Source organism: Mytilus californianus, unplaced genomic scaffold (genome assembly GCF_021869535.1).
Source record: "Mytilus californianus isolate M0D057914Y unplaced genomic scaffold, xbMytCali1.0.p SCAF_8, whole genome shotgun sequence".
Lineage (NCBI taxonomy): Eukaryota > Metazoa > Mollusca > Bivalvia > Mytilida > Mytilidae > Mytilus > Mytilus californianus.
The window spans coordinates 110,094,442-110,122,392 of record NW_026262734.1 but is presented as its reverse complement, the minus strand read 5'-3'; the positions used below and the strand labels follow the sequence as shown (position 1 = coordinate 110,122,392).

Genomic DNA, 27,951 nt, shown 5'->3' with positions numbered 1-27,951 from the left:
TGTATAACTTATTGAACGGTTATGGCGAATCAACTTCTTTCTGACTATTGCCTTGTGAACTATCACTTTGATAATCCGGCTGAACATTTACATCTAGTACAAAACAGGGTTTATATTAATATTCAACTGAAATATTCCTAATATTGGCCACTGGATGTTTAACAATTCGTCATCATCATGATCCTTAATTCGGAGAAAAAGTTGACGAACATATGAGTTGGACGAACGAAGGGACGGACGGACGGACAAGGTGAAGGTAGTATATCCCACTCTTTTAAGTGGTTAAAATTTCCATTCCTTATATCAACATTGTGTAGCATAAGGCAAAAAAGTTTATGTCCATACAGAATATATATTGATCTATGGTAAGTATATCACACGGGACAAAACCTTATAATAGATTGGAATACGTCTTATTCTTTAAAAATTTATCCAATTTCAATTAATTTTCCTTATACAATGTGTCAGTCTAATGATAAATTGTATAACTTATTGAACGGTTATTTCTTAGGGTGATCAATAGACTTAAAGTCAATTTTACATCAACGTTCGGGATTATAGGTTGTATATCTACAATATAAACATATACACGATAACATTAATGTTGATTTACCAGACAATAGTGGTGTTAGGAGGTTTAACTCAACGATCAAGTAAAGTTCACGGTAAAATTAGGTAAGTTCATAAACAAAATATAAATTTTCTTTTTAAATATTTAAAAGACACTTTATATTATTTTTTGTTTTTGAGAATTTTAATGTTTTGTGATTAAAGATCATTGATGTAATTGAGATCATGTCATTGAATTATTCTTATATATTTTTTTTAATTAATAGAATTAATACTGGTTGTGTCATATTAGTTAGAAGAGAGTCAGGATTATTTAAACAAAATTATAGGAGGGTCTGAATGGGAATTATAGAATTTAATAGAGCGTAATGAGCATACAAATAAAAAATAGGGACAGTTAGTAAAAAAATAGAGAAGAATAAGGTGCATGATAACAAAGATAGAGAATAATTGACAAAAACCCATAACTAATAAAATTTAAACCTCTTACAAAACATGAAATCTGTTTGCTAGCAAGATATTTAAAATGTTTTCGGTATATGTCGAAATAAGCGTATCATAGCTTTCTTTCTAAGAATGTAACGTAATTGAAAATACCTTTTAAAATTCTTAATGTATTAGTTTCGTGGGTCCAAAACATCAAAACTTAAATGAGGTAACAAATCTGGAATAGAATATGCGGATCTACAGTATTACAATCAGTCAACGGGTTTCTCCTGGTTTCCAACACTTTTTGTGTCGATTGTTTCCGTGCTTAACCGAATAGAGAATGATGGGCCGACAATAATGCATAGAGAAAGGTGGCCCTCAATATTATAAAATACAGAAATGAAGACCCGCACCCCATTTCAGACCGTCATAAATGTTATACAATTATTATGTAATATGCCCACGGAACCTATTCGTTTATATGTCCCCGTAGAATAGTAGGTACAATTTGCAAAGGAGTAGACTCTAACCTAGTCAACACACCTAGTGTTTATAGATAATACGAAACGATTACGGGTATATCTATTTGCTTTAGAGGCTCTCAAACGTTTTAAATGTTCGGTTTTCAGAGTTAATTCTTTACTCTACCCCGCTCCAAAGGAAGGGATACACTGGTCACCGTCTGTTGGTGTTTCTGTCCACAATATTTTGGTCACATTTTTCTCAGAAGCTACAAATCAGAGCTACCTGAAAATTTGCATCAAGCTAGGTGTTGCTTATAACGCATTTACAGATTCATCGCTTGTTAACTTCCTGTTGATTGAATTTTTATAGGGGGTATTTACAGATTCATCGCTTGTTAACTTCCTGTTGATTGAATTCTTATAGGGGGTATTTACAGATTTATCGCTTGTCAACTTCCTGTTGATTGAATTCTTATAGGGGGTATTTACAGATTTATCGCTTGTCAACTTCCTGTTGACTGAATTCTTATAGGGGGTATTTACAGATTCATCGCTTGTCAACTTCCTGTTGATTGAATTCTTATAGGGGGTATTTACAGATTCATCGCTTGTCAACTTCCTGTTGATTGAATTCTTATAGGGGGTATTTACAGATTCATCGCTTGTCAACTTCCTGTTGATTGAATTCTTATAGGGGTATTTACAGATTCATCGCTTGTCAACTTCCTGTTGATTGAATTCTTATAGGGGGTATACTCCGGCTGCCTCCACCAATAAAACCTGACTACCATGAAAAAGCACAATATTGCTCAAAGGGGCGTTAAACAAAATCAATCAATACAGATAAGGAGGCTCTACACCTATAAAACAAGGAGAAAATATAAACATAAATAATAAACAGTACAATTTTTTACGCAATGCGTGGTTTAAATAAGATATATATCTGCATGTTGTACTAGTCATGTGCAACAAATCCGATAGCATTTGTATGCAGATACTTTATAGAAATTGTAGATACAATATAAATCAATAAACACATTGAACGGTATACAATTTCAAATGGTGATCAATACCATCTTTATTTATAAGTTGTACAATTAATGCGGATTTTCTTGATGCATATCCAAGTAAAAAACGGCTTTACTAGGTTACTAGACTTAGTTAGAATGAATGTATGTTAATACATCGATCGTGAGGTTATGTCAAATTAGAAAGTAATTGACAGTTTGTTTAGAAGAAAATTTTAAAAGCTTCACATTTACTTAAATGCTTCGTGAGGCTAAAATCTTTTAACAGTTTAATGTTTTTAAAGTCAATATGTAATCCTTTTAATTATCTCTTTGAAATAAGTTCAAACACTTAAAACCGTAGCTGATAGAAGACAAAAAAAGGTTAATGTTCTCTTTTTCGTTCTTTCCTTTTAAACAGTTAGTGTGAACCTTTAACCGTTGAATATTTACGAGTTTGTACTTTCCTTGCTACTCGTGTCATTTTGGGTTTATATTGTAATAATTCATATGCCACTTAGAAGAAAAAAGATAAATATTCTAATTTAAAAATTATTAATTTAAAAAAAGTGGTGTAATGATTCATGACACAGAAACCATATACACATTTGAACAGAATAACTAAGTGAACCGTGATTTTTATTGCGATCTTCATCTGAAAGTCACACAAACGTCTTCAACACGCCATACAAATTTACATCTCAATTGCATATTCATGACAATCCATGGCATTACACAAATGGATGTCAGCTGAACAATACCAGAACAGTCTTTATACAAGGGAGAAGATTGAGCGCTCACAAACATGTTTGACACAGCTACATTCGATATGAATCTGTACCAAGTCAGGTGCCTGCATGTGATTCAGTAGTTGTCGTTGGTTCATGTCCATCAATTTTCTTGTCCGTAAATTGTATTGTTATAAAGTAGGCCGATAGTTTTCTGTGTCTTGGCCTTTCATGACTATACGGTAAAGGTTTTTCGCATTGTTGAAGGCCGTACGGTGACCAAGAATGGATTACATCCACGTCATTTGAACTCTCTCGTGGATAGTTGTCTAATTGACAATCATACCACATTTCTTTTTTTTATATATTGATATTTCATAGGATAAGCTGCATGTTTCCAAATGTTTGATGAATCAATAAACAAGGTATCAACTATCTAAGTGAAAAGATTATTCCTCAAAATGAAACATATAAGAACACAGTATGCAACAGCGTTAATTCAATATTCTTTATAATCGATGCTATACAAAATTAAAATCTCAGTTTGTAATTGTTCTGTCAGAGATAATTTAGGATTGTTTGCATTGTGAATCGATGTATACATGTTCCCTTAGTTTATTTATTTTATATTTACATTGTATCATAGATCAAATTTATTTGTTCAGTGTATGTTCACTGGTGTTAATATGTATTTTGTTTGAGTTAAGCCATGTCAATTGATATTTTATAGTGTGTCTTTCTATGTTGTGATGTTACACTATTGTTTCAGATAAGGGTGAAGGTTTGGTACTATTAAAACGTTTAAACCCGCTGCAATTGTTTGCACCTGTCTTAAGTCAGGAATCTGATGTTCAGTAGTTGTCGTTTGTTGATGTGGTTCATAAGTGTTTCCCGTTTCTCGTTTTTAATATTGATTAGACCGATGGTTTTCCCGTTTGAATGGTTTTACACTAGTAATTTTTTGGGGCCCTTTATAGCTTGCTGTTCGGTGTGAGCAAAGGCTCCGTGTTGAAGACCGTACTTTGACCTATAATGGTTTACTTTTATAAATTTTTACTTGGATGGAGAGTTGTCTCATTGGCACTCATACCACATCTTCTTATATCAATTTATTCGAGTATTAAATTAAAAATACAATCCCATTGTAACTTGATAATAAATTTGTACTCCATAAAGTAGTAAAAGTTTAGTTAAAGGTGTAACTATATAGAACAATTTGATGTCCAGCTCAAGTCTCATTGTACTATTGTTTTGATACGTTTATTACAAGAACCGGTGACTCGCTTGTCGGATAATTTATACCAAACAGAAGATATTGCCCTCTCAAAGAACATGGTCTCTATAAGTTCTAATTTCGTACTATTCGAACCTGTTTCTTTCTCATGTCATATTATACCGGCTCGTAAACTATTAACTGTGATCAGATTTCGTACATTGGGTCTAGCATCTGCATGTTGATTGCATTTCAATTGTATTGTCATTGCATTTGGGTCAATTATCTTACGCGCACTATATTTGACATTGTGCAGGAAGTTGTGATTTTCCCCGCCTCTTCATAAGTCTTCACTTTAAAATCTTTTTAATAAAAGGTCTATATCAGACTTGTTCTTGTACTGTTATGAACCACAGTTTATGACCAAACTCAGTAAAGTCCCGTCTAAATTGCATTTAATTGATAAATTCAACAACACTTACCGTAACCTTGATGATATTTTTTCGTTAGAAAATCAAGAATTTTCTAATTATACCTGCAATTTACCCATAGGAACTTACTCTAAATAAATCAAATATAAACGGTAATAACTGTCTTTTCCTAGATTTAGATATTTCAGTTTCACACGGGAAACTCTACACTAAAATTTACGATTTTTCGTTCCCTATTGTTAATTTTCCTTTTTTGGACGGTGATGTTCCTTTGGCCCCATCTTACGGTGTTTATATATCACAACTCGTTCGCTATGCCCGTGTTTGCTGTGACGTTTTGGGTTTCAATGAACGTAATCTATGTATTACCGGTAAATAATTAAATCAGGGATTTCGTTACCACAAATTACTTAAAACTTTTACTAAATTCTTCCATAGATATATAAAGATTTGGTTTTGAAGTTTGGTTGTACCTGCAGAAATCTTATTTCAAATGGGGTAAAACATCCTAATTTTTACAGATATGTTGTTTACCGAGCCCGGAAATTTAGAAATGGTCCGGATCATTTAAATAAATTTATTCTAAAAGGTTACCAATTCAACACTGTAATTAGATCTTTGAATATTGTTTTATTGGTATTAATATTGATTTTGTTATCAGTAAATTAAAACAAAACTAAATATTATATTTATATACATATGCGTATTGATTTTTATGGCTCTACAATCTGTCGATACCTGTATCTTGGCATTGCACAAGGTCATGTTTTTCTCCGACTGTTTATGCCGTCTTTACACTAAATCCATTGGATGTTGGATGTGTACTGATTGATATTTTAGTCTTAGATGAATGTTTTTTTTTATTAGTTGTTATTGGCTTTGAACTAGCTGTCAGTAACTGCGAGTACTCTCAGGTCTGTACTTCGTGTCTTTTTGTTGTGGGGATGTATATGTACCCTGCCACATCCACTCCGTGTTCTTGTTACTGATTTTAGCTTTGTGTCTCTCTGATGAGTTAAGCCCTTTTAAACTGATTCTTATAGTTTGTTCATATGTTGTACTGTTACACCACTGTCCCAGATTAGGGGGAGGGTTGGGTGCCCGCTAACATGATTAACCCCGCCGCATTCTGTATGTGTCTGTCCCAAGTCAGGAGCCTGTAATTCAGTGGCTGTCGTTTGTTGCTGTATATCATATTTGTTTTTCGTTCATCATTTTGTACATTAATCAGGCCGTTAGTTTTCTCGTTTGAATAGTTTTACATTTGTCATTTCGGGGCCTGTTATAGCTTACTGTCATGACAATGCAGCATGGGTTTTGCTCGTTGTTGAAGGTTGTTACTTCTACTTTCTATGAAATAGGCAAGTTTCCTGTCTTTCTGGCATTTAACCCGCATTAAGGGGGGAAATGGCACCGATAAGATGCAGAATTACCACTAATTAGAATGATTTTAAAGAACGTTATAGTGATCTATATGGGTTGATGAAATGTGAAAGGTGTTTAATATTTATAGGATCTATTCCTAAGGAATGTCCGATTGGTTGAGGCTACAGAAGTTCTGAACATTTAAGGAATAACTGTAATATTTTTTCTGTCTATGAAGAAATAATATCAAAGATGTGATGCACACTGAATAACCCGCGTAGCGGGTTATTTTAAAGTGTGCATCACATTTTTTATGTTATTTCGAATAGACAGATAAAATATTACAGTTATTTCTTATAATTTAATTCTAAATTCCATTTTAAACCGGCCGGAGTAAACAATGAAAAAACGTTGATGACGTCACGGTCACATGACTAAATTATGTCTATGAGCTGATAAACAAAACAACGTCAGCCAATCAGCAGACGCGTTACATCCAAAATTAAATTATTAACTTTTATCAAATATTATTTTAATGGTTATAAAATTATAACTTATATGGATGCATAATATTTATGTATATAAATGGGAATATTACAGCACTGTTGGTTTTAATTGAAAATCATTATGATGTTTGTGCTCTTTAAAAGATTATTGGTTTCTTTCATGACACAATAAACTTTTCCGATAATAAAAAAATTGAAAGTTGGCTTATACTCTGTAATATGTCGAGTAAGATTAGTTCGGTACGATTTTTTTTCAATCTGCATGTTTTATACCCAACGCTACAAAATGAATATGATAGACAGCGACCAAGGTCAGCCTCTGAATTACAGGCTCATGACCTGGGACAGTGGTACATACATAATTTGATTCTTTTTGCAGGCCCTTTGATAAAATAAATTTGAAACAGTATTCACAATCAATTTAACATAGTAGTGAACATCGTATAAATTATAGACATTGGAGTCATTAGTGTTAATCACGGCAAAAATATTGAATATAAGATATTTTAAATCGGTCATGTTTACATGGGATCGATAAATATTGAAGAAGTTCTGTTTTCAATCAGTCTTGTAATATAGATTGTGTAAATCATCTCATTTATTTAATTTCATTGAGTGTTTTTGAGAGGGGGGTTTACTGGGTTACAGGATAAGAGATAAAACAGAACTAAAATTCTTATTGTACAAGGTAAAAGTCTCACATTTTTTGTTTTTAGATTACTAGTATATTGCTTTTGAGGTGAAATATTGATTACCAATTTAATTTCTTTCAAATCTTTAAGTGCTTTAAGCACGTAAGAGATAAAAAAAAAACGTTCTTTCGATGATGAGCAAAAATCATGCTGTATAGTCAGCTATAAAAGGTCCCAACGTGACAAAATGTGAATCAATTCAATTAGAAAATCAACGGCCTGATTCATGACAAAATTATCAACGAAATACAAATATGAAAGACAGCGACGATCGACAGCCACTGAATTACAGGCTCTTGTCATGGAACAGACACATATAGAATGTGGGGTGATGTGAAAAAGCGTGGGGCGCTTAGCCTAGGACAGTGGTGCAACAGTACAACTCGAGAACAAACTATCAAAATCCGTTGGAAAGGATCGTCTCGTTAGATCGACACAAAGCTCACAAAAACAACTAATAAAAAGATTTAAGGCACAAAGTACCGATCTGAGAGTACTAGCACTTAAAGAAAGCTGGTTCAAATCTAATTACTGCTAATGTATAAATCATGTTCTCCCAGACTAAAGTATCAATCAATTCACATCCAACGGATTTAGGATAAAAAAATTCCAAATGAGAAAGGATGTAACCTGTTTTTTCGGATTTTTTTTCATTCACGAGGTCATATGAAGTAGATGAACCCTTGTTCCAGTTTGAGTAATGAAGAGCCTATACATATCAATGACATACTTGCTTTCATCCACTTTATTTGAACTTTGGTGGATAGTTGTCTCATTGGCAATCATACCGTGGCTCATCTCCTTATTTTCATATTAATGATATGCAAAACTTTTACACATTTCACACTTTATAAATTAATATAGCATTTAGTGCTATGCATTGCTGATGAAGAAAATTAAGACATTGCATTGCAACTTTTGCATATTTTGTGCTGTACAAAGCTGGCCGTTAGTTTTCTCGTTTGAATTTTTTTACTTTTGTCATTTCGGGACCTTTTATAGCTGACTATGCGGTATGGGTTTTACCCATTGTTGAAGGCCGTACAGTAACCTATAGTTGATAATTTTTGTGTCATTTGGTCTCTTTCTGAGAGTTGTCTCATTGGCAATCATACCGCATCTTCTTATTTTTATAAAGTTGATATAGTTTTGATTTTGGTTAAGAGTAGCCTCCTTTTTTTCGGTAACTACTCCAAATTGCTGACATCTTTCAAACTTACAAGTTTGAACACACTTTAACAATTTATGATTCAGTTTGAAGTTCAGAAATACGATAAAATCAAAGTCTCAATTATTTTTTAGTCTTTGAAAACTTGGTTTATCTATAAATTCAAATTTGTTTTGAAATAACTTTCAATAACTGCGAATACCGTTTGCTCAATACATTCTCTATGTGCCTGTCCCAAGTCAGAACCCCGTAATTCATGTAGTGGTTGCCGTCTATTGCTGTCTGCAATATTGCCTCTCTTTTACTGTTTTTATCTTTAATCATGCCTCTGGTTTAATATTCTCTTTTGAATTGATTCATATTTTGTTTAGTCTGAGCCTCTCACAGCTAAACATGTAGATACTTTTTACACCATCCCACCCCACATGCTCACACACGCTGTTCGATTGGGTCAATTGAAATCGTACTTCACCTAACACCAATTCTTAATTGCAACATCTGTGTTAAATTGTTATGCCATTATTTACACATACTCAATTTATTAAATTGCTTCTATCATTTTGTATTGTAACATATAAGTAGAGCCTTTTAAGAGCAATTATCATAAAGTTTGTATACTGCTATACTTTAAATTCCTTTATAAGTTATAGTATATGTCTATGTTATAATCTATTTTTTATTAAAAATCACCGATTGACCTGATAAGGTAATGTTGAACCATAATTCATATGCATGTAAACCAGATTATGGATTATTGTTAAAGATGGATTATGTTACTTTGTATTATTATAAATCAGGAAATGTTATAAGGTAAAAAAACGTTTTATTCTTCATTAAGCAATATAAATGTAGTCCATGTATTTTAATCTACATTTAAATAAGTATATCTGACGCTTTGTACATTGTAACTGGACAAGTAAACGATTAACGGATATGATTTCAATTTTTAATCGCATAGATTATTAAAGAATATTTTACATGCACTTTTTCGTGTGTCAAAATGAAAATACTTCTAAAGTAAGTTATTTTATTTTATTCTTTTTGTTCTAATGTAGAATTCAGTAAATTTGAATATATGCATGAAATATTTGCCCCTGGACGTAAAATCATTAAGCAAGCAACAATTCATCCAATTGTTTCTCATTTTATTCCATGTTAAATTATCAAGTTGGGCTTGCCTACTACAATTTTTGTTTTTGACTTAGATTAGTTCATTACGTGATATGTACCGATTATCAGGTTGTCTGGATATTGTTTGAATATCAGATTTACATCATATCTATGGTTGTAAAATATCAGCTGCGAGTCACAATATAAAGATTTTTGTCGATTAAGCGCAGCGAACAATTTCAAAAGCAGCTGATATTTTACAATATAAATATGATGTAAATCTGATAATCAATTAAGCTTGTATATTTTTGTCATCGTCGAAATGACGTCATCACCCAATTTATTTAAATTAAAGTGATTACCCAAAACATTTGTGAACAGTTTTTTTTTAAAGTTATGTAAATAATTCATCGTTTTATAATCTAAAGAACTATGGGTAACTTCATTGTTCGTCCCCCCCTCCCCCCCCCCTCCAATAGAAAACACCGTCACGTAATAGGTTGAATTGTCATGGTCTAGAACGATGTTAGCCAATCAGAACGTTTTGGTGTACATCATAGTCTAGAACGATGTTAGCCAATCAGAACGTTTTGGTGTACGCTTACGGAAATATTACCCAGAATTATATTCTGAAATTGCAAATCTCTATAATTGAAATCAGTCGCATACATGAACTTAAGTTTAGTTTTCGGCAAATATTACTATTAAAGGAATAAGGGACTCAAGGTAATTGAGTTGTATGGTATAAAAAAAGTGTTGTCTAATTGAACATTTTTAACTAACGGGTTACTCGGATCATCGTTTGACCGGTTAACCGGTATGAAAGTTAATGTTCATAGAAAATGTACCCTAGGGGTGATTAGAGTAAAGAAATATGGTCGATTTTGTTTTTCATATCTGCAGAAGTAAGCCACTTGCTAATGTGGGGCGGTTTTTTTTTTTTTGGCTGTGTGGGTTGTATGAATTCGCAGCAACACCTGGTCAAAATGGGGACAGTATTTCCGATGCCTCGTGTAGAGAAAGTGACGCGATCTTCGCAAGTTAATAACCCTTGCAGTAACTCTTTGAGTGGTCCATAGGTGGCCTTTTGTAAGGCTTAATTTCTGTCCCTATCAAATATACCCTCATTTTCCAGTAGCATTCTATATACTATAAATCAAAGGTATAATGTCAATGAGACAACAAATCAACAACTTGAATTGACCAAAATGACCAAAATGAGACATTTAGCTTTCACTATTCTGTGGGCATGATCCCATACCGTCTGACAAGGTCCAACTTACATAGTTCCTGATCAGGCGGAAACCCAGTTGAAATAGAACAAAAGAATCGAAGCTCTTTGTTAAAGAAGGCGATAAATGCTTACTGTAATGTTTACTACAGTAACAAAAATTTTAAAAGTTAATAGAAACAAATAAGATGACAGTTTTCGGCTAAATTACGAAGTATTTTATCATAAAAACACCATTTGCATAAGTTTTCAATTTATCTATTACATAATTAAGCAGAATAATTCGATATCAAGTCGACGACATGGGTGTCTATTCAGTTGGATCTAAAAATGCATAACCTCCGATTTAAAAAAAAATAATACCACGGACGAAGAACATATCAATCTATTTGTTCCTAAATTTTCGTTTCTGCCCTTCCATTGTGTGACTCAAGAAATAATTCCAAAAAATGGGTAACAATTGCATCGAATAGAGAAAATCGAGTGCACCTTTTTATGTTAGGGCGTGTTTGAGTTGAATATTTTGTCTTGGAAACGTAAAAAGCAAAAGTATTTGATACATCATCTCGCTTCAGATTTTATCATTTTTATATATCAAGGATACAGGTTGACTTTATAACTTCGAAAATTCACAGTACTAAAAAAATGAAATATATGGGTCAAGTGAAATACCTTTCTAATGAATCACAAAAACAAAGTAGGTGTGTTTGAATAGCAAATTTTTACTAAAAGTACTTGACAACAGACTTTTAAGTTGGATCTTAAAAATGCATATCTTCGAAAAAACTTCATTTTTTGTGTGTGATATCTAGGGTTTATAGTCTTCAACCACTGAAAATTTTTAGTCTGCCCTTCCACGAAATATTGAATTAGATTTTTTTTAAATGTTTATGAATTTTCGAAATTCCACCTGACAACCGATCAGACAATAGTTTTAAGTTGACTGAATGCAGACAAGTACATTAACTGATGCCCATAAGCTAGTAGATACATTTGTCTTTTAAAATACAACTGGCATATAAGGATCGTAATGGTGCTATGTGGATAAATTTATCGGTTTTCAAGAGCTAAATTGGCAACGCGTCATCCCTACAATGGCTTCCATTTTTACGATTGTAAAAATGAACTGGCGTAATGGGGAGATAATTTTGACGAAGTAGAATCCTGACTGTGATAAGTAGACAAAAAAATTACCAGGGATAACTAAATACCAAGCTTAGAACTGGCAAAAAGATGAAAACTACTACAAACAAGTTAACTTGAATAAAACGTATCCATATGGTGGTTTAAACTAGTTTTTGTGTTTATTTGTTCCCTTTCTTTTTTAACAATAAATGCAAGATACAAAAATGATATTTGACCGACTATTCGAGTAATTGGTTTATACTGTGACATTGATTTGTCATTATTAGTCTCATGTCAATTACAATAGTCGATCTACATGAACATATCTTTCTTATCTAAAAATCTCTAATTCTCTAATCACAAATTTAAAACATTATTTTACTTGTATGTTATTATCAGACATTTGAGATAACCTTCACTAATTATTATGATTCATTCATCAGCAATACAAACACAAAAAACAAACATGAAGCCTTTTTAACGAAAAAGAAAGGTTAGTGTGTATCAATTGATCAAGATATACTGAAATAGGAAATCAAAACCTAAATACACTTATGGGAAATGAAATTTGTTTGATGTTTGTTTTTGATGGGGGTATCCAACGACATTCTTAATTGTTCGTCGCCCTGCATCCCGGTCGACACCCTTTGCAGAGACATGCAATAAATGCATTGTTAACATATTTTACATCCTAAATACGCGTGAAATATTTGTCACTTGACTGAATACCTTAAGGTGTACAGTGTTCCAGCTGACTTCTAAAGGTCAGCGTGCCAATCCTGAAAAGGACATTTAACGCGTGAAATGATAAAATGAAAAGGGCATGTTTTCATAAAGACATTAATCAAACATTGTCTTTATTTCATTAAAACAGCCTCCGAAGAACATAATGCAATTTGAAAATGGACAGATCGCTTTCAACATTTTTATTAGAGTTTGCCATATTGCACCGTAGAAATCACATTTACCCACATCTTGTTTAATTCATGCATGTTTTAGAAAGAACTTTAGATGATACGAATACCTTTGTTTATCTTATATTCCACATTCAGTTTTGCTTTTAAGTCAATCCTGTTGATTTAAAAGAATACAATCGTCCTCGAGATGTTTAGCTTTAATTAAAATATCAATTTAAAAACTATCTATGGGATTAATTATTTTTTAACAAAAGATTTAATAATATATCGTGTCTTTGAAGAAATTGAACCGACTTTTTAGAAAATTACAATTTCCCACAGGATTATTTAGATAACGGTATAATATACAAGTACTCCCAAATCGTACTTTCGTGTTAATTTGACCTGTTGACACAATTTGTAATGCATTTCTGTATTCAAGTTTTACTTATTTTGTGTTATATCTCGTCTCACTATTTTTGATATGTACCACCTTTGATAATTATTTAGTATGACGATATATTTTCACTTCTGTACTCGTCGTTACAACAAAATTATTATATCTAAATTTACCGGTGTACGTTGTTTTATTTAACGCCATTTTGTCCCAGGAAAGAGTTGTCTTCTTGACACTCTTCCTACATCTTTTTTATTACTACCTGTAACGTCTATGTTATATAGGCACCTACGTTTTAATATTGTATTTATATTGTGTCATAGATCAAACTTATTCGTTCAGTGTATGTTTACTTGTTTTTGTTTAAATGTCTTTTTGATCGAGTTAAGCCATTTCAGTTGATATTTTATAGTGTGTCTTTTTATGTTGTAATGTTACACTACTGTCTCAGGTTAGGGTGAAGGTTGGCGCCTGTTAAAACGTATAAACCCGCTGCATTTTTATGCACCTGTCCTAAGTAAGGAGCCTGTTGTTTAGTGGTTGTCGTTTTTTGGTGGGGTTCATAGGTGTTTCTCGTTTCTCGTTTTTTAAATAGATTAGACCGTTGGTTTTCCTGTTTGAAATGTTTAACACTAGTCATTTTGGGGCCCTTTATAGCTTGCTGTTCGGTGTGAGCCAAGGCTCCGTGTTGAAGGCCGTACTTTGACCTATAATTGTTAACTTTTTATACATTGTGACTTGGATAGAGAGTTGTCTCATTGGCACTCATACCACATCTTCTTATTTATATTACCTATTTTCATATGAGGATCATGCTACATGTATCAGCAGTTTTCTTGATTGTTGAAACTTTGATGTGTTTGAATACAATATTTAGGAATCGCCTGGAAATTGAAGTGTTCGTATTCGAAACTGTCATCTTTCGTGTTGTTTCTGATGCAGTATACAATACCTACCTATTGTATTAATTGTTAATTTTTTCTCGTCCTGAACATGCATGAAATATTTGCCACTGGACTTTAACCAACAATCAATCAAGTAGAGTAATCAAATTAAACTACATGTAATTAATACATTTTGGATGCCGTTTAAAATCAAATCCAAATGAAGTCTCATAAAATGACTTAAACAGTTCTAATAAATGTATGAAATGGAAAATTATTAGGTAGTCACCAGAGAAATACAAATTATATAATTTCCCTATTAAATTAAACAAAACAAGTTTTGAGTTTGATGAAATTGTTCATATCTTGTCCCATGGAAGTAATATTCAATATTACTTCCATGCTTGTCCTGAGGAGATTTAGTGCTTGTTACACGATGTTGTCTCCATATTTGCATGCTTAATTATGAATTCTATGATAGGGATTAAGAAGTAACTTTATTGTCTAAATCCAAACATCCCCGGGGGGTTCGCGGTTAGGTTTTATTGAACCTCTACCAGAGAAATTGTTTCTATATCGTTTATAAATTAGACGTTAATCGTCATTATTTGTACCCTCTCCCATCATTAATTCACGATACTTATCATACAATACAAATATAAAATACTGTTATTGCTTTTTTTATTCTAAAATAATTAAAGTCTTAAAATATGTAATGCCTTTTTAATTTTTTTATTTAAAGTACGTCGACGTGGCCTTTCGTAGGAATCTCTTCAAAGTAAATGGATGTTAAGCATTTGACTTAATAAAGTTATACTGTTAATGTTTCCAATTATTCATACCCATTAATAAACTTAAATTCCATTAGACAGATTAATTTTCGTTTTTAGCAAGTAAACATAAAGACATTTGATTCGATTTTTAACGAAATGCAAAGTGAAACGTCTATATATTTAACAACATTTTAGCGACACCCGGATAAATATTGTTATTCTTTGAATTGTTTACACATTTATCAGCTTTTCATTAGTGTATCGCATTAAGCACACGACAATAATTATCATTGAAAACCTACTAGAACGAAAAAGAGCCTTTTAAAAGATGTTTACTTGAGTTAAAAAGATAACTAATATGTAAGATAATGGAATTTTTAAAAATACTTGTCATGAATTTTGTGAATCTTGCATTTACTCGAACCGTTTTATAAATTCATTTGTTTTTCTTTAGTGTATAGATGTGGTATGAGTGCCAATGAGACAACTCTCCATCCAAGTAAAAATTTATAAAAGTAAACCATTATAGGTCACAGTACGGTCTTCAACACGGAGCCTTGGCTCACACCGAACAGTAAGCTATAAAGGGCCCCAAAAAATTACTAGTGTAAAACCATTCAAACGGGAAAACCAACGGTCTAATCTATATAAAAAACGAGAAACGAGAAACACTTATGAACCACATCAACAAACGACAACTACTGAACATCAGATTCCTGACTTAGGACAGGTGCAAACAAATGCAGCGGGTTTAAACGTTTTAATGGTACCAAACCTTCACCCTTTTTCTGAAACAATAGTGTAACATCACAACATAGAAAGACACACTATAAAATATCAACTGAAATAGCTTAACTCAATCAAAGGACATATTAACACCATTGAACATACACTGAACAAATAAATTTGACCTATGACACAATGTAAATACAAAATAAATAAACTAAGGGAAGAATAATAAAAGTAACATGTTATATCGGTAAGAAATGTTAAACAATTAAAGAAAAACAATATGCTCGAACAAAAATACCATCCATTTGCAATAACTTTAAACACAGGTAAATGAAAATAATTTTGTTGTTAGGTATACCTGTACAGTACCAATAGAGAAAGGAAATATTTTTACAAAATAAATAATTTTGAATACAAAATAAATAAACTAAGGGAAGAATAATAAAAGTAACATGTTATATCGGTAAGAAATGTATACATTTAGGACAAAACTACAATGGTCAATGAAAATTCAAGTATTACTAACATTAACATAGCTATTTAAAAGCTATCTACGGAGCATTTTGCTATTTAAAAAAGATAATCAATATGTATGGAGTCTTCAATGACACTTGTCATGAATCTTGCATTAATCCGAACCGTTTTTCTAAATTCATTTGTTTTTCTTTAGTGTATATACATTTAGGACAAAACTACAATGGTCATTGAAAATTTACTTTGACGTACAACTAAAATTAACATACCATTCAAAAGCTTTCTACGGAGTTACTTTGGCTTTTTAAAAAAGATTATTGATGTGTTTCGAATCTTCAAAGACTCTTGTTCATTGTAATGTCAACCTTTTCATACCATTACAAAAATATCTATGTAACAGTTCAATTTTGTACTTAACTTCTTCACATAGAAAAATAAAACACTCCAAGCTCATTTGCTTGTTGATATTTTGTGCTGGATATATACATTGTATTTTGAAAACTTTGGTCTATACATTGGAAAATAGTATTTGGAATTTGTTGAGTAAATGAAGTATTTATCTTTGAAATTGTATTTTTATTTCATTGTGTTTAAAATGTTTATAAAAATTTGATATATGGATTTCTGACTTTTTAAGTCCATTTTAAACAAAGATTAGAATAAATGTCAAAGCAAGTTTTACCGTGGCTACCTTGGGTCATTAGAAATAAGTGATTTTTGTCTATCATTTTTTTTTAAGTGTATTGTGTTTCTGGAGTTAAACATTCTATGTTTTATTATATCTCATGTTAATTAACTATTTTACTAAATATGGACCATTTAGATAGAAAATGCCAAACATTCTATTATGAAATTCGTGTTGTTTCTTTTCGATTGTTGCGTATAATTTAAACCTACACGTGTTGGCTTCTTTAAAATGAAGTATAGAACAACGTTAGTTAGCAGAGAGGTTTTCAACGTGCTATGGTTTTCACTCTGCGTAATGTTTAAAATAGGAAGATTGATGGCTGTTTGTTGAACGTACAGTGTCAATATTCAGGAGGACAACGATTTAACAATTAATGCATTAGGTATAGGTTCTGTAAAGTGGATAGCCGGGAAAGATAAGAAATTTCGACGGCCACTGGAAAACGAGGGGGTATGTTGGATAAGGGTATTACTGCCATACAACAGGTTACCGATCAAAGCGTTATTGCAAGGATAGTTTTAGCGTTAACGAGCGTGGCTTTCTTCCAACAAGAATTCCTCTCGAATTTGACGTCCCCATTCCATTCAGACGAGACTACGTATGTATGCATCCGCCACAGCAAAAAAGACGCACTACACGGTAAACTAAAGCTTGAGCAACACGCCTATAATTAACACATAGTTAATTTTCCTATTTTACTACTTTTATTTTATATAAAGTTCGATCTACCACGTTCACGAAAACAAGATTTCTTATGGAATAATCTTTAATATGATAATATTAGATTCAAATCATCTTGTTTTTATTAATATATCGATTCTGACCACGTTGACTGTACGGTTTGAATAATGCAGGAAAAGTGATCATATGTTCACTCCAGAATTATTTTTTTTTTTAAATTTGTTTGTCTATTGCATTTAATCTGACTATAATAAAGCACTGTGTCGGCACGTAAGGCAATTAGATAAATATTCAAGTTTAATTTTGTTATAAGAAAGGTAAATATGACTTAACATTGACCTTCCTGAAATAGTCTATGGCATAGTTGATCAATTAAAGGGTCAGCTGTCAGTAATTGTTTTCTTTCTTTGGTTGAATTAATGTATATTTCGGTCATGTTACAAAGAAAAGTAATTTCGCCTGTTCTTTCCCTCTTCAAGCTATTAACTACAATACCTATTATTCCAATTAGAGTTACTGATTTAAAATTTCTTCAACTTCAAAATATTCCACTATAAGTATTTTTTTCTATACGATTTGCAAAGTTTGGTGCCTAGTTTGATTTAATCATTGCCGTTGTGTTTTTTGTGTTTTATTTTTGTTGTTTTGTTTTGTTGGAGGGTTGCACATTTCTAATGTCATCTTATGGTATGAACGGTTCATTTTCTGGCTTTTTGTTTTCGAGTTACCCTGATAAAAGCTGTTCTTGACACATGTAATGTATTCCTGCATTTTTAAATAGAGTAGGAATATCGTTAGCGTCAAACGAGCCTAAAAGTGTTATCTTTATTCGTCATAGTCTATTCTATTGCTAACTCCTGCATCAAATGGAGTTAAGTCATAGGGGAGGGTTGGCGCCTTCAAACTAGTTTAACTCCGCCACATTATGTATGTGCCTGTCCTAAGTCAGGAGCCTATAATTCAATGGTTGTCGTTTGTTGATGTGTTACATATTTGTTTTTCGTTCATTATTTTGTACATAAATTAGGCCGTTAGTTTTTTGTTTGAATTGTTTTACATTTCATTTCGGGGCCTTTTATAGCTGACTATGCGGTATGGGTTTTGCTCATTGTTGAAAGCCGTACAGTAATTAACCTATAGTTGTTAATTTCTGTGTCATTTGGTCTCTTGAAGAGAGTTGTCTCATTGGCAATCATAACACATCTTCTTATTTTTATATTAAATGTTATCAATAGAGTTATTTTACACCGTTTATGTTATTCGTCATGTGTTTTACCCCATTCCCACCCCAATACATAAGCTAGAAAGAGATGCATTTTGAAAATAAACATCGAAAGAAAAAAAATTCTACTGTGAACACTTATTAATTCAATTATCTTTATGACAAATATTGTTTGGAAATTGTTTTTTGATGGATCTGCTCTCAATACAGTTATAAACATCAGATGCCTTACACACTCATAAATGATGTGCATAAAACCTTTTGGAACAAGTATATTTCTATATATATATTAGTTCGAATCCCGGGGAGGGAAGAACAAAATTTTGCTTCCGCAAATTTCACGGTAGGTATAGTGTCCGGCTAGGATCGTGGTTTTTCGAGTGATTTGATCGGTTTTTTTCGAGTGTGACCACTTTTTTTCGAGTGAATATGGTCAAAAATGTAAACAAACAGACTTCCTTTCTGACAAGACGTAATATAGAAGCTTGAATTTAATAAACAAGGATATACAATGTGTGTTAGTATATGAGATAAAAATATATTATCAATCCGACATTATTTTTCGTTAAAAAAGTTGAATTAAGCCTTACAATGCTTTTATTCCAAAAACAGAATAAAGTCATTTTTATCCACATACTAATGCAAAAGTCGTTGGAAATGCATACATGGAATCCATATATCCTTAGATAAACAGACACTTTACAAAAATTATTTGTTATTGCATTGAACGCGACATTTTGAGACTAAATTCATTTCTATGTGTTCGGGTTTTTCCGAGAGCAGTCCGTGCTTTTTCGAGTGCGTCCGTGTTTTATCGAGTGATTATACAAATTTCATAAAGCTTAAAATTTTATGTGTCAGTGTATTTAAGTTTAAAAACAAACAAAAAAGGTTCAAATTATGTACTTTTTAAGGCACGAAACCAATGCATTCATTAGTTTGATAATGGTGTACTAACACTTACACTTTATAAACAAGTATCGTTCATTTGTATATATTGTTGTTTGTCACATCTTATAAATTGCATGTACAGTATATATTCATGATGTCAACAATCTAATGTAAGCATAGACAATTTGGATTGGGACGTAGGTACATATAGTGTGGTTAGCTGATGAACTATTCATTTCATTGTTAACTATATATGAAATTTAATTCAAATTTTATTGTTATTGGGAATAAAAACTGGTCGGATTAAATGTGTGTATTGTTGGGTTTTTTTGTTATTAATGAAATTTTTTGTGGGGGCAGGGGGCATACCTCTTTTAGTAGAATATTTTTTATTACATAGCATTTTCTGATTCTTCTCTGATGTCCAGTAGGTTTCTTATTCCGTTTTTTAATAAACAGCTGCGCCATGGGCGCATGATACGCCCGTCGCGTTTTCAAAGAATAAAGTTCAGTCTCTTATGGTTGTGGCTTATTATCTATTTATTGCATGAATAGACATTTCTTGTATCACACTGCACGGAGTGTGATACGAAAATTTGCGTTAATTTGATTTGCTTATCCAGCATCATAAGACGACATTACGGCATTTCCATTGGCTATTCGTTAGGTCGAAGGCTCGTTTATTATTATATTGAAATTAAATAACTCGAGTTGATATCAAGCGATATACATTCTCACTCGTTATGAAACCTATAAATAATTTCTCAATGTCATATCAAAAATTTATGAAAAACTAAAGGGAGGTTACCTTAATCTATATAAACCAGTCACCAAAGTTTCATGAAAACTCCTCAAATCACTTTAAAAGTATTGTCCGAAAACTGTAAAATCACCCCTTTTTAGCTCACCTGGTCCAAAAGGGTCAAGTGAGCTTTTCTTATCACTTGGCGTCCGTCGTTGTCCGTCGTCGTCGTCCGTTAACTTTTACAAAAATCTTCTCCTCTGAAACTACTGGACCAAGTTCATTATAGATAGAGATAACTGTAAACAGCAAGAATGTTCAGTAAAGTAAGATCTAGAAACAAGTCATCATTCTTGTCTTTAATGTTGAAGAGTGTCCTTTGTTTAATATGCACTGCAGCACATAGACCAAGGTGAGCGACACAGGTTCTTTAGAGCCTCTAGTTCGTTTAATAAAATCCCATAACTCGGAAACGTATAAAATTCAAAAGGGAGGATACCTCAGTAGATATAAACAATTCACCGAAGTTTCATGTAAATTGGTTACAGCGTTTTTGAGTTATTGTCCTACATGCTGACGACGGACGGACGGACGGACGGACGACGGTATACCATAATACGTCCCGTATAAAAACTCCGGGGTTCACCTCGAAAAATATTATTAACTGTGACAATAAAAGTACCATAAAATGAAGTTGAAAAGATTATGAGTCCCCTGCACTATGTAACATTGTATGTTCTAAAGACATTTTTTTATAAAGGATCCAATAATTTCTAATTAAATACTGGAAAGTTGTGGTAGAACGTTTTCCGAACAGAAAATTTGCATTAAATTAAAAAAGGTTAATTTTGATCAACGTAGTAATATGGTTTGGTGATTTATTGAGAATATATGATAATTTTCATTCATTAAATTACAGTTATAAACTAGAAAAGTCATTTTTTAAATTCAAGAATACCTTTTTTCTTATTAAAATTTTCGTTAAAAAACCCCGGACCATTTGTTTAAAAACCCGGCACAAACAACATTTTCTAAAAGACCATATGAGTGAAAAAGTATATTTTAACAAAACGCATTTGACTAGCAGGTCGAACAACTGATGTTCTTAAACCCTGCTGACTGCCATTGGCGATTGCCAAATAAACGGATCACAAGATGTAACAAAATAGATCTTATTATTAATTTATTACCAAACAGAAAACAATAAACTTGCGGAAAAGATGGTATACCGCAAACATGAGGTGCAAACATTTGTACACCATATCCGGATTTCGACAATTAATGTCTCTTCAGTGATGTTAGAAATCGAAACGGTATTTGGAAGGCCATATAATTTACCTCAATTTAGGATAGACTCTTGAATTTTGAAAGAGTCAAAATAGGATGAACGGATCATATAAACCCAAAGGCAAATATAATACAAGCCCAAACGAAAAAATATGAACAAGTCTAAATTGAAAACAACGTTCAAACCTATCATTGCGTTGGATAAAAACCGCAATTTTTATACGTGTGCATGCAAAACAAATTTCTTGGTAGAGGGGTCAAAATACAGCACAAACAACATTTTCCAAAAGACCATATGAGTGAAAAAGTATATTTTAACAAAACGCATTTGACTAGCAGGTCGAACAACTGATGTTCTTAAACCCTGCTGACTGCCATTGGCGATTGCCAAATAAACGGATCACAAGATGTAACAAAATAGATCTTAGTATTAATTTATTACCAAACAGAAAACAATAAACTTGCGGAAAAGATGGTATACCGCAAACATGAGGTGCAAACATTTGTACACCATATCCGGATTTCGACAATTAATGTCTCTTCAGTGGTGCTAGGAATCAAAACGGTATTTGGAAGGCCATATAATTTACCTCAATTTAGGATAGACTCTTGAATTTTGAAAGAGTCAAAATAGGATGAACGGATCATATAAACCCAAAGGCAAATATAATACAAGCCCAAACGAAAAAATATAAACAAGTCTAAATTGAAAACAATGTTCAAACCTATGATTGCGTTGGATAAAAACCGCAATTTTTATACGTGTGCATGCAAAACAATTTTCTTGGTAGAGGGGTCTAAATACAGCACAAACAACATTTTCCAAAAGACCATATGAGCGAAAAAGTATATTTTAACAAAACGCATTTGACTAGCAGGTCGAACAACTAATGTTCTTTAAAACCTGCTGACCGCCATTGGCGATTGCCAAATAAACGGATCACAAGATGTAACAAAATAGATCTTAGTATTAATTTATTACCAAACAGAAAACAATAAACTTGCGGTAAAGATGGTATACCGCAAACATGAGGTGCAAAAATTTGTACACCATATCCGGATTTCGACAATTAATGTCTCTTCAGTGGTGTTAGGAATCGAAACGGTATTTGGAAGGCCATATAATTTACCTCAATTTAGGATAGACTCTTGAATTTTGAAAGAGTCAAAATAGGATGAACGGATCATATAAACCCAAAGGCAAATATAATACAAGCCCAAACGAAAAAATATAAACAAGTCTAAATTGAAAACAACGTTCATACCTATGAATGCGTTGGATAAAAACCGCAATTTTTATACGTGTGCATGCAAAACAAATTTCTTGGTAGAGGGGTCTAAATACAGCACAAACAACATTTTCCAAAAGACCATATGAGCGAAAAAGTATATTTTAACAAAACGCATTTGACTAGCAGGTCGAACAACTAATGTTCTTAAACCCTGCTGACCGCCATTGGCGATTGCCAAATAAACGGATCACAAGATGTAACAAAATAGATCTTAGTATTAATTTATTACCAAACAGAAAACAATAAACTTGCGGTAAAGATGGTATACCGCAAACATGAGGTGCAAAAATTTGTACACCATATCCGGATTTCGACAATTAATGTCTCTTCAGTGGTGTTAGGAATCGAAACGGTATTTGGAAGGCCATATAATTTACCTCAATTTAGGATAGACTCTTGAATTTTGAAAGAGTCAAAATAGGATGAACGGATCATATAAACCCAAAGGCAAATATAATACAAGCCCAAACGAAAAAATATAAACAAGTCTAAATTGAAAACAACGTTCAAACCTATGATTGCGTTGGATAAAAACCGCAATTTTTATACGTGTGCATGCAAATCAAATTTTTTGTTAGAGGGGTCTAAATACAGCACAAACAACATTTTCCAAAAGACCAAAAAAGTGAAAAAGTATATTTTAACAAAACGCATTTGACTAACAGGTCGAACAACAAATGTTCTTAAACCCTGCTGACTGCCATTGACGATTGCCAAATAAACGGATCACAAGATGTAACAAAATGAATCTTTATTATAATTTATTACCAAACAGAAAACAATAAACTTGCGGAAAAGATGGTATACCGCAAACATGAGGTGCAAAAATTTGTACACCATATCCGGATTTCGACAATTAATGTCTCTTCAGTGATGTTAGGAATCAAAACGGTATTTGGAAGGCCATATAATTTACCTCAATTTGGGATAGACTCTTGAATTTTGAAGAGTCGAAATAGGATATACGGATCATATAAACCCGAAGGCAAATATAATACAAGCCCAAACGAAAAAATATAAATAAGTCTAAATTGAAAACAACGTTCAAACCTTTGATTGCGTTTGATAAAAACTGCAATTTTTATACGTGTGCATGCAAAACATATATATATATATATGACTTTCGGAACAGTTATGACTTCGAACAATATATATGACTTTCGGAAAAGTCATGACTTTGAACAAGTGTACTTCTGTATATATGGCCCCTTTAGTGATATCGTGTACACAATTGCTTTAATAATTTAGAGACCACTATCATATTGCTTACGTAATTCATGTCTTGAGAATGATCACTTTAATCCAATATATAAAGCAATAAACAATAAACAACCGTCTGTCAATACAACCGATCTGATAATATATCGTTTTGTCTTTATTCATTCTGACAGTGTCTAGTCATTTATAATTCATCTGTACTATTCATTAGTTAAATGGATGGCGTATGAGGTCAAAGGTCTGATCTGTTTTATACAGATATCGAGGATTCTATTGTTTCAGAATATCGCGTTGAAATATCAATGCTATATTGAAGTGTTAACTAGGCCATATTTTGTTGAATTTTTTTATTCTTCTGTTTTGGCTTTTAAACAAGCTCATATTATTTTTTTAATTATTATTTTTTTTTCCATTCTTTTATTTATTTATTTAAATTACATATTAAATAAAATAATTTCGTTGGCAAAACCAGAATATAACAAAAAATTAATATTCATAAGAGTCGTAGATGTGTTGCTGAACAGTGCAAAACGAAGGTCAAACGCCACAGCATTTGAAAACCCACAATTTGACTCGAGTTTGGAAAATGCTGTTAAAATACGCCTGAAGCATATACAATAGAGTCGGCGACATCATCATCATGACCTGTAATTCATGACTTGGTGGCCGAATGGTTTAAAAGGTTTATTTCAAGGGATCATTAGTCTTTTGACTCTGAAGTTGTGATTACGAAACCCGCTCGTGGCGAGGTGCCTTCTATCTAATTAGAAAAAGGATTGCCAGTTTTCCTGCTGAAAGTCGTTGGTTCTCTCCGTGCATTCTGGCTACCACCACCAATTAAAACTGACCAAAAATGGTAAAGCCGTCGGCTTGAAAATGTGGAATATAACACCAATAAAAAACCAACATAATTCTTTACTTAGGACATGAATATAACACGTAGGAGGGTTGAACTACGCGTAGTTTTGTGAATAGTGAATTAAAGATTTATACTTTACTTACAACAAGCAAAGTTTGATGAACAAAGATTTTCTGCAATTAAATAAAATGAAGAAAATATAGATATACATATCTTGTTTCAGTGAACTTGAGATTGAGGATAATATGGAAAGAACGAGGTCTGCCTCATATCTTAAACTATTCCTCGATATTGACACAGATGGACGACTTCAAACTTTAATCTATGACAAACGTGATTTTTTCATCTTAGCAATTGTTGTCTTCCCCTTTCTCGCCAGAAACATATCCTGTGCTCCATCGAATGAACGTTACGCACGATATTGCCTCTCAATTGGTAACGTAAAAATTTGATGTTTTACGCCAATAATTGGGTAAGATAATAGGGTCTAGGCTATATAAAAAAAGAAGATGTGGTATGAGTGCCAATGAGACAACTCTCTACCAGAAACCAAATGACACAGAATGTAATAACATGCAATGTTTCCCCATTTAAATCCGAGGAAAAGGAGGAAGATATCCATTTTGCTTTAATAAAAAGAGTGTGAGGGGAATAACAAGTTATATTAAACGGGTCTTACTTTAAACGTACATTTTACTTTTTTTTTAATAGCGGAACAATTAAATTAAGAAATGAAACGATTGTCAGAAAAAATTAGTTATATCCATTCCATATGTTTACAAGCTTTGTATGATATAGAGGAGTAACTCTACAGGCACAACTATTTTACTTTCACTCTCAAGTTCTATATATTTTACATATCAGAGTTATGAGGAAGAACGACTGAAATCGACACTTCACAATTTTACGGTCACCATCACAAATTGGTTGACCGATACAATGTGTCGGTGTCTGAATTTACTAGCGACATGTTTTCACGGTGTTAGTTCTTTAGATACCAGTAGAGTCGTCTGATCCGTAAATTAATCGTTTGTGTGCTATGCCCGATTGTGACATTTTGACTGAGAGTGATTTACATGGCTGGTGATGCATGCATAGTAGGAAACGCTTACTATGTCGACTCGCCAAGTCTCGCCCCTTTTGGAGTTAATGCGATTTCCTCATTTTTTATTTGCATTCTTTTAAAAGAAAACTTATGAATTAAATAAAAAGATGAAATACCGTTCAGTGGTTATAAAATTTCCTAGATACATTTTTTTCACTTTCAAACGTAGTAGCTAGTTACTGATTACATGTCCAATAAAATTGAGAATGGAAACGAGGAATGTGTCAAAGAGACAACAACTCGACCAAAGAGCAGAAAACAGCCCAAGGCCACCAATGGGTCTAAATGGATAGGCTAAAAAAGACGGTTCTGTTTTAAGACATAGTTACCCTTTGCGAAAGTTTACCGATATAGGGTACACATTTTTAAGTCTTGGTATGACACATGCAGAAGCTTGAACTTACGACCTCCACAATAATTGCCATCATGTTACCACGAGACCATGAATGTGGCTGAGTGTGTGATTGAAAAACGGCATTTATTAAACGACAAATTGAAATATCGCATTAAAATGTAATTTACTGTATATTTATTTAAAATAACACAATCGGAAAAGTTGATTGCATAGAGGCTTTCAATGATCAAACATAGTTTCCGATAAGAAGCCGTTTTTATTTAAATTAACGTTTATGTGATAAAAGGATTTAATTTGTTGTTGTCTTGTGAGTATCTTTTTATTTTCTCTAGTAATACTTTTCATTTTTTACAAACTATAACTTTTACAAATAAATATCTGAGAAAAAATGTACTATCGTTTGATCATTTGAATAATTCTGTTATAGTATCAAAGTATAATTGTTTTCAACTATCTATAAGTCGCCTTGAATATTATGATTTTAAGACCCTAAAGATTGGGAGTGTTTCTGAGTCTTTTTATTCAGGGTTTGCGTTATTTTCACTCAAAGTACTGTAAAAGTTAACAAATATGTTTTACCAGTGGATTTACTCTTCGTATCTGTGTACAATTTTACGTGACAGTTATCTTAGTCATAACTGAACATTGTTAAGACTATTTTCAGTATAAGTAAATAACATGTGATAGCATTACCAATGAGACAACTATACATTACAGACTCCAAATGACAGTGTTTATCTAAATATATTCCTTATAAATCTTTTCCTTAGTTTTTCAATTTCACTTTCGATCTGATTAACGAATGTTCAAAATATACCGTCCAAAATACGGGACCAACAATTTGCTAAAATTACATCACTTGAAAGTCTATTGTCCTTTAAAATATTCCTCGCAAAAGGAGTTATTTTTCTTATGAAATAAAAAATATAAGAGAGGCGAAAGATACCAAAGGCATATTCAAACTCAGAAGTCGAAAACAAACTGACAACGCCATGGTAAAAAACGAAAAACGATCAAAAGACAATTATAACCGTATACAAAACACATCATAGAAAACTAAAGACTGAACAATATAAAATGTGACTTTCATTATTATTACAAGAATATTTATCAAAAATTGTTGTACTGCTGGGGTTTACAAATATCGTACCCTGGACTTCTTTTTTCTGCAAGTTAGACCCATGCCTAAAATGACAGAAACGTTATGGCTGAATTGGATATATAAAAACACAGCCCCATCCTGTCTGTATGGGGTGCGAAATCCGTTCAGGGAGAATTTTGACGTTCTATGCACGTATGACTAGATTGGTTTCCTAAGTACTAATAGTAGATAGTAAGTCAACCGTAAGTGGTTGATCTAGGGAAGTACTTCTTTAGCTCAGTCGGTTAGAGCGCTGCCTTGTAACACAGAGGTCC

At 32.5% G+C, this 27,951-nt stretch overlaps 1 protein-coding gene across 3 annotated transcripts in view; it reads left to right on the top strand.

Annotated features, from left to right (window-relative positions):
- The first annotated feature begins 555 nt into the window (after window positions 1–555).
- The window catches only part of LOC127710812 (probable serine/threonine-protein kinase DDB_G0276461), a 30,845-nt gene continuing 3,449 nt past the window's right edge, over window positions 556–27,951 (top strand). The window contains exon 1 of one of the 3 annotated variants that reach the window (XM_052216772.1): window positions 556–675. The gene's annotated coding sequence lies outside the window, so the exon portion shown is untranslated. Of the gene's footprint in view, window positions 676–9,286; window positions 9,384–9,571; window positions 9,591–27,951 lie in introns of those variants that run through there. The other 2 variants (XM_052216774.1, XM_052216773.1) reach the window with 2 other exon arrangements.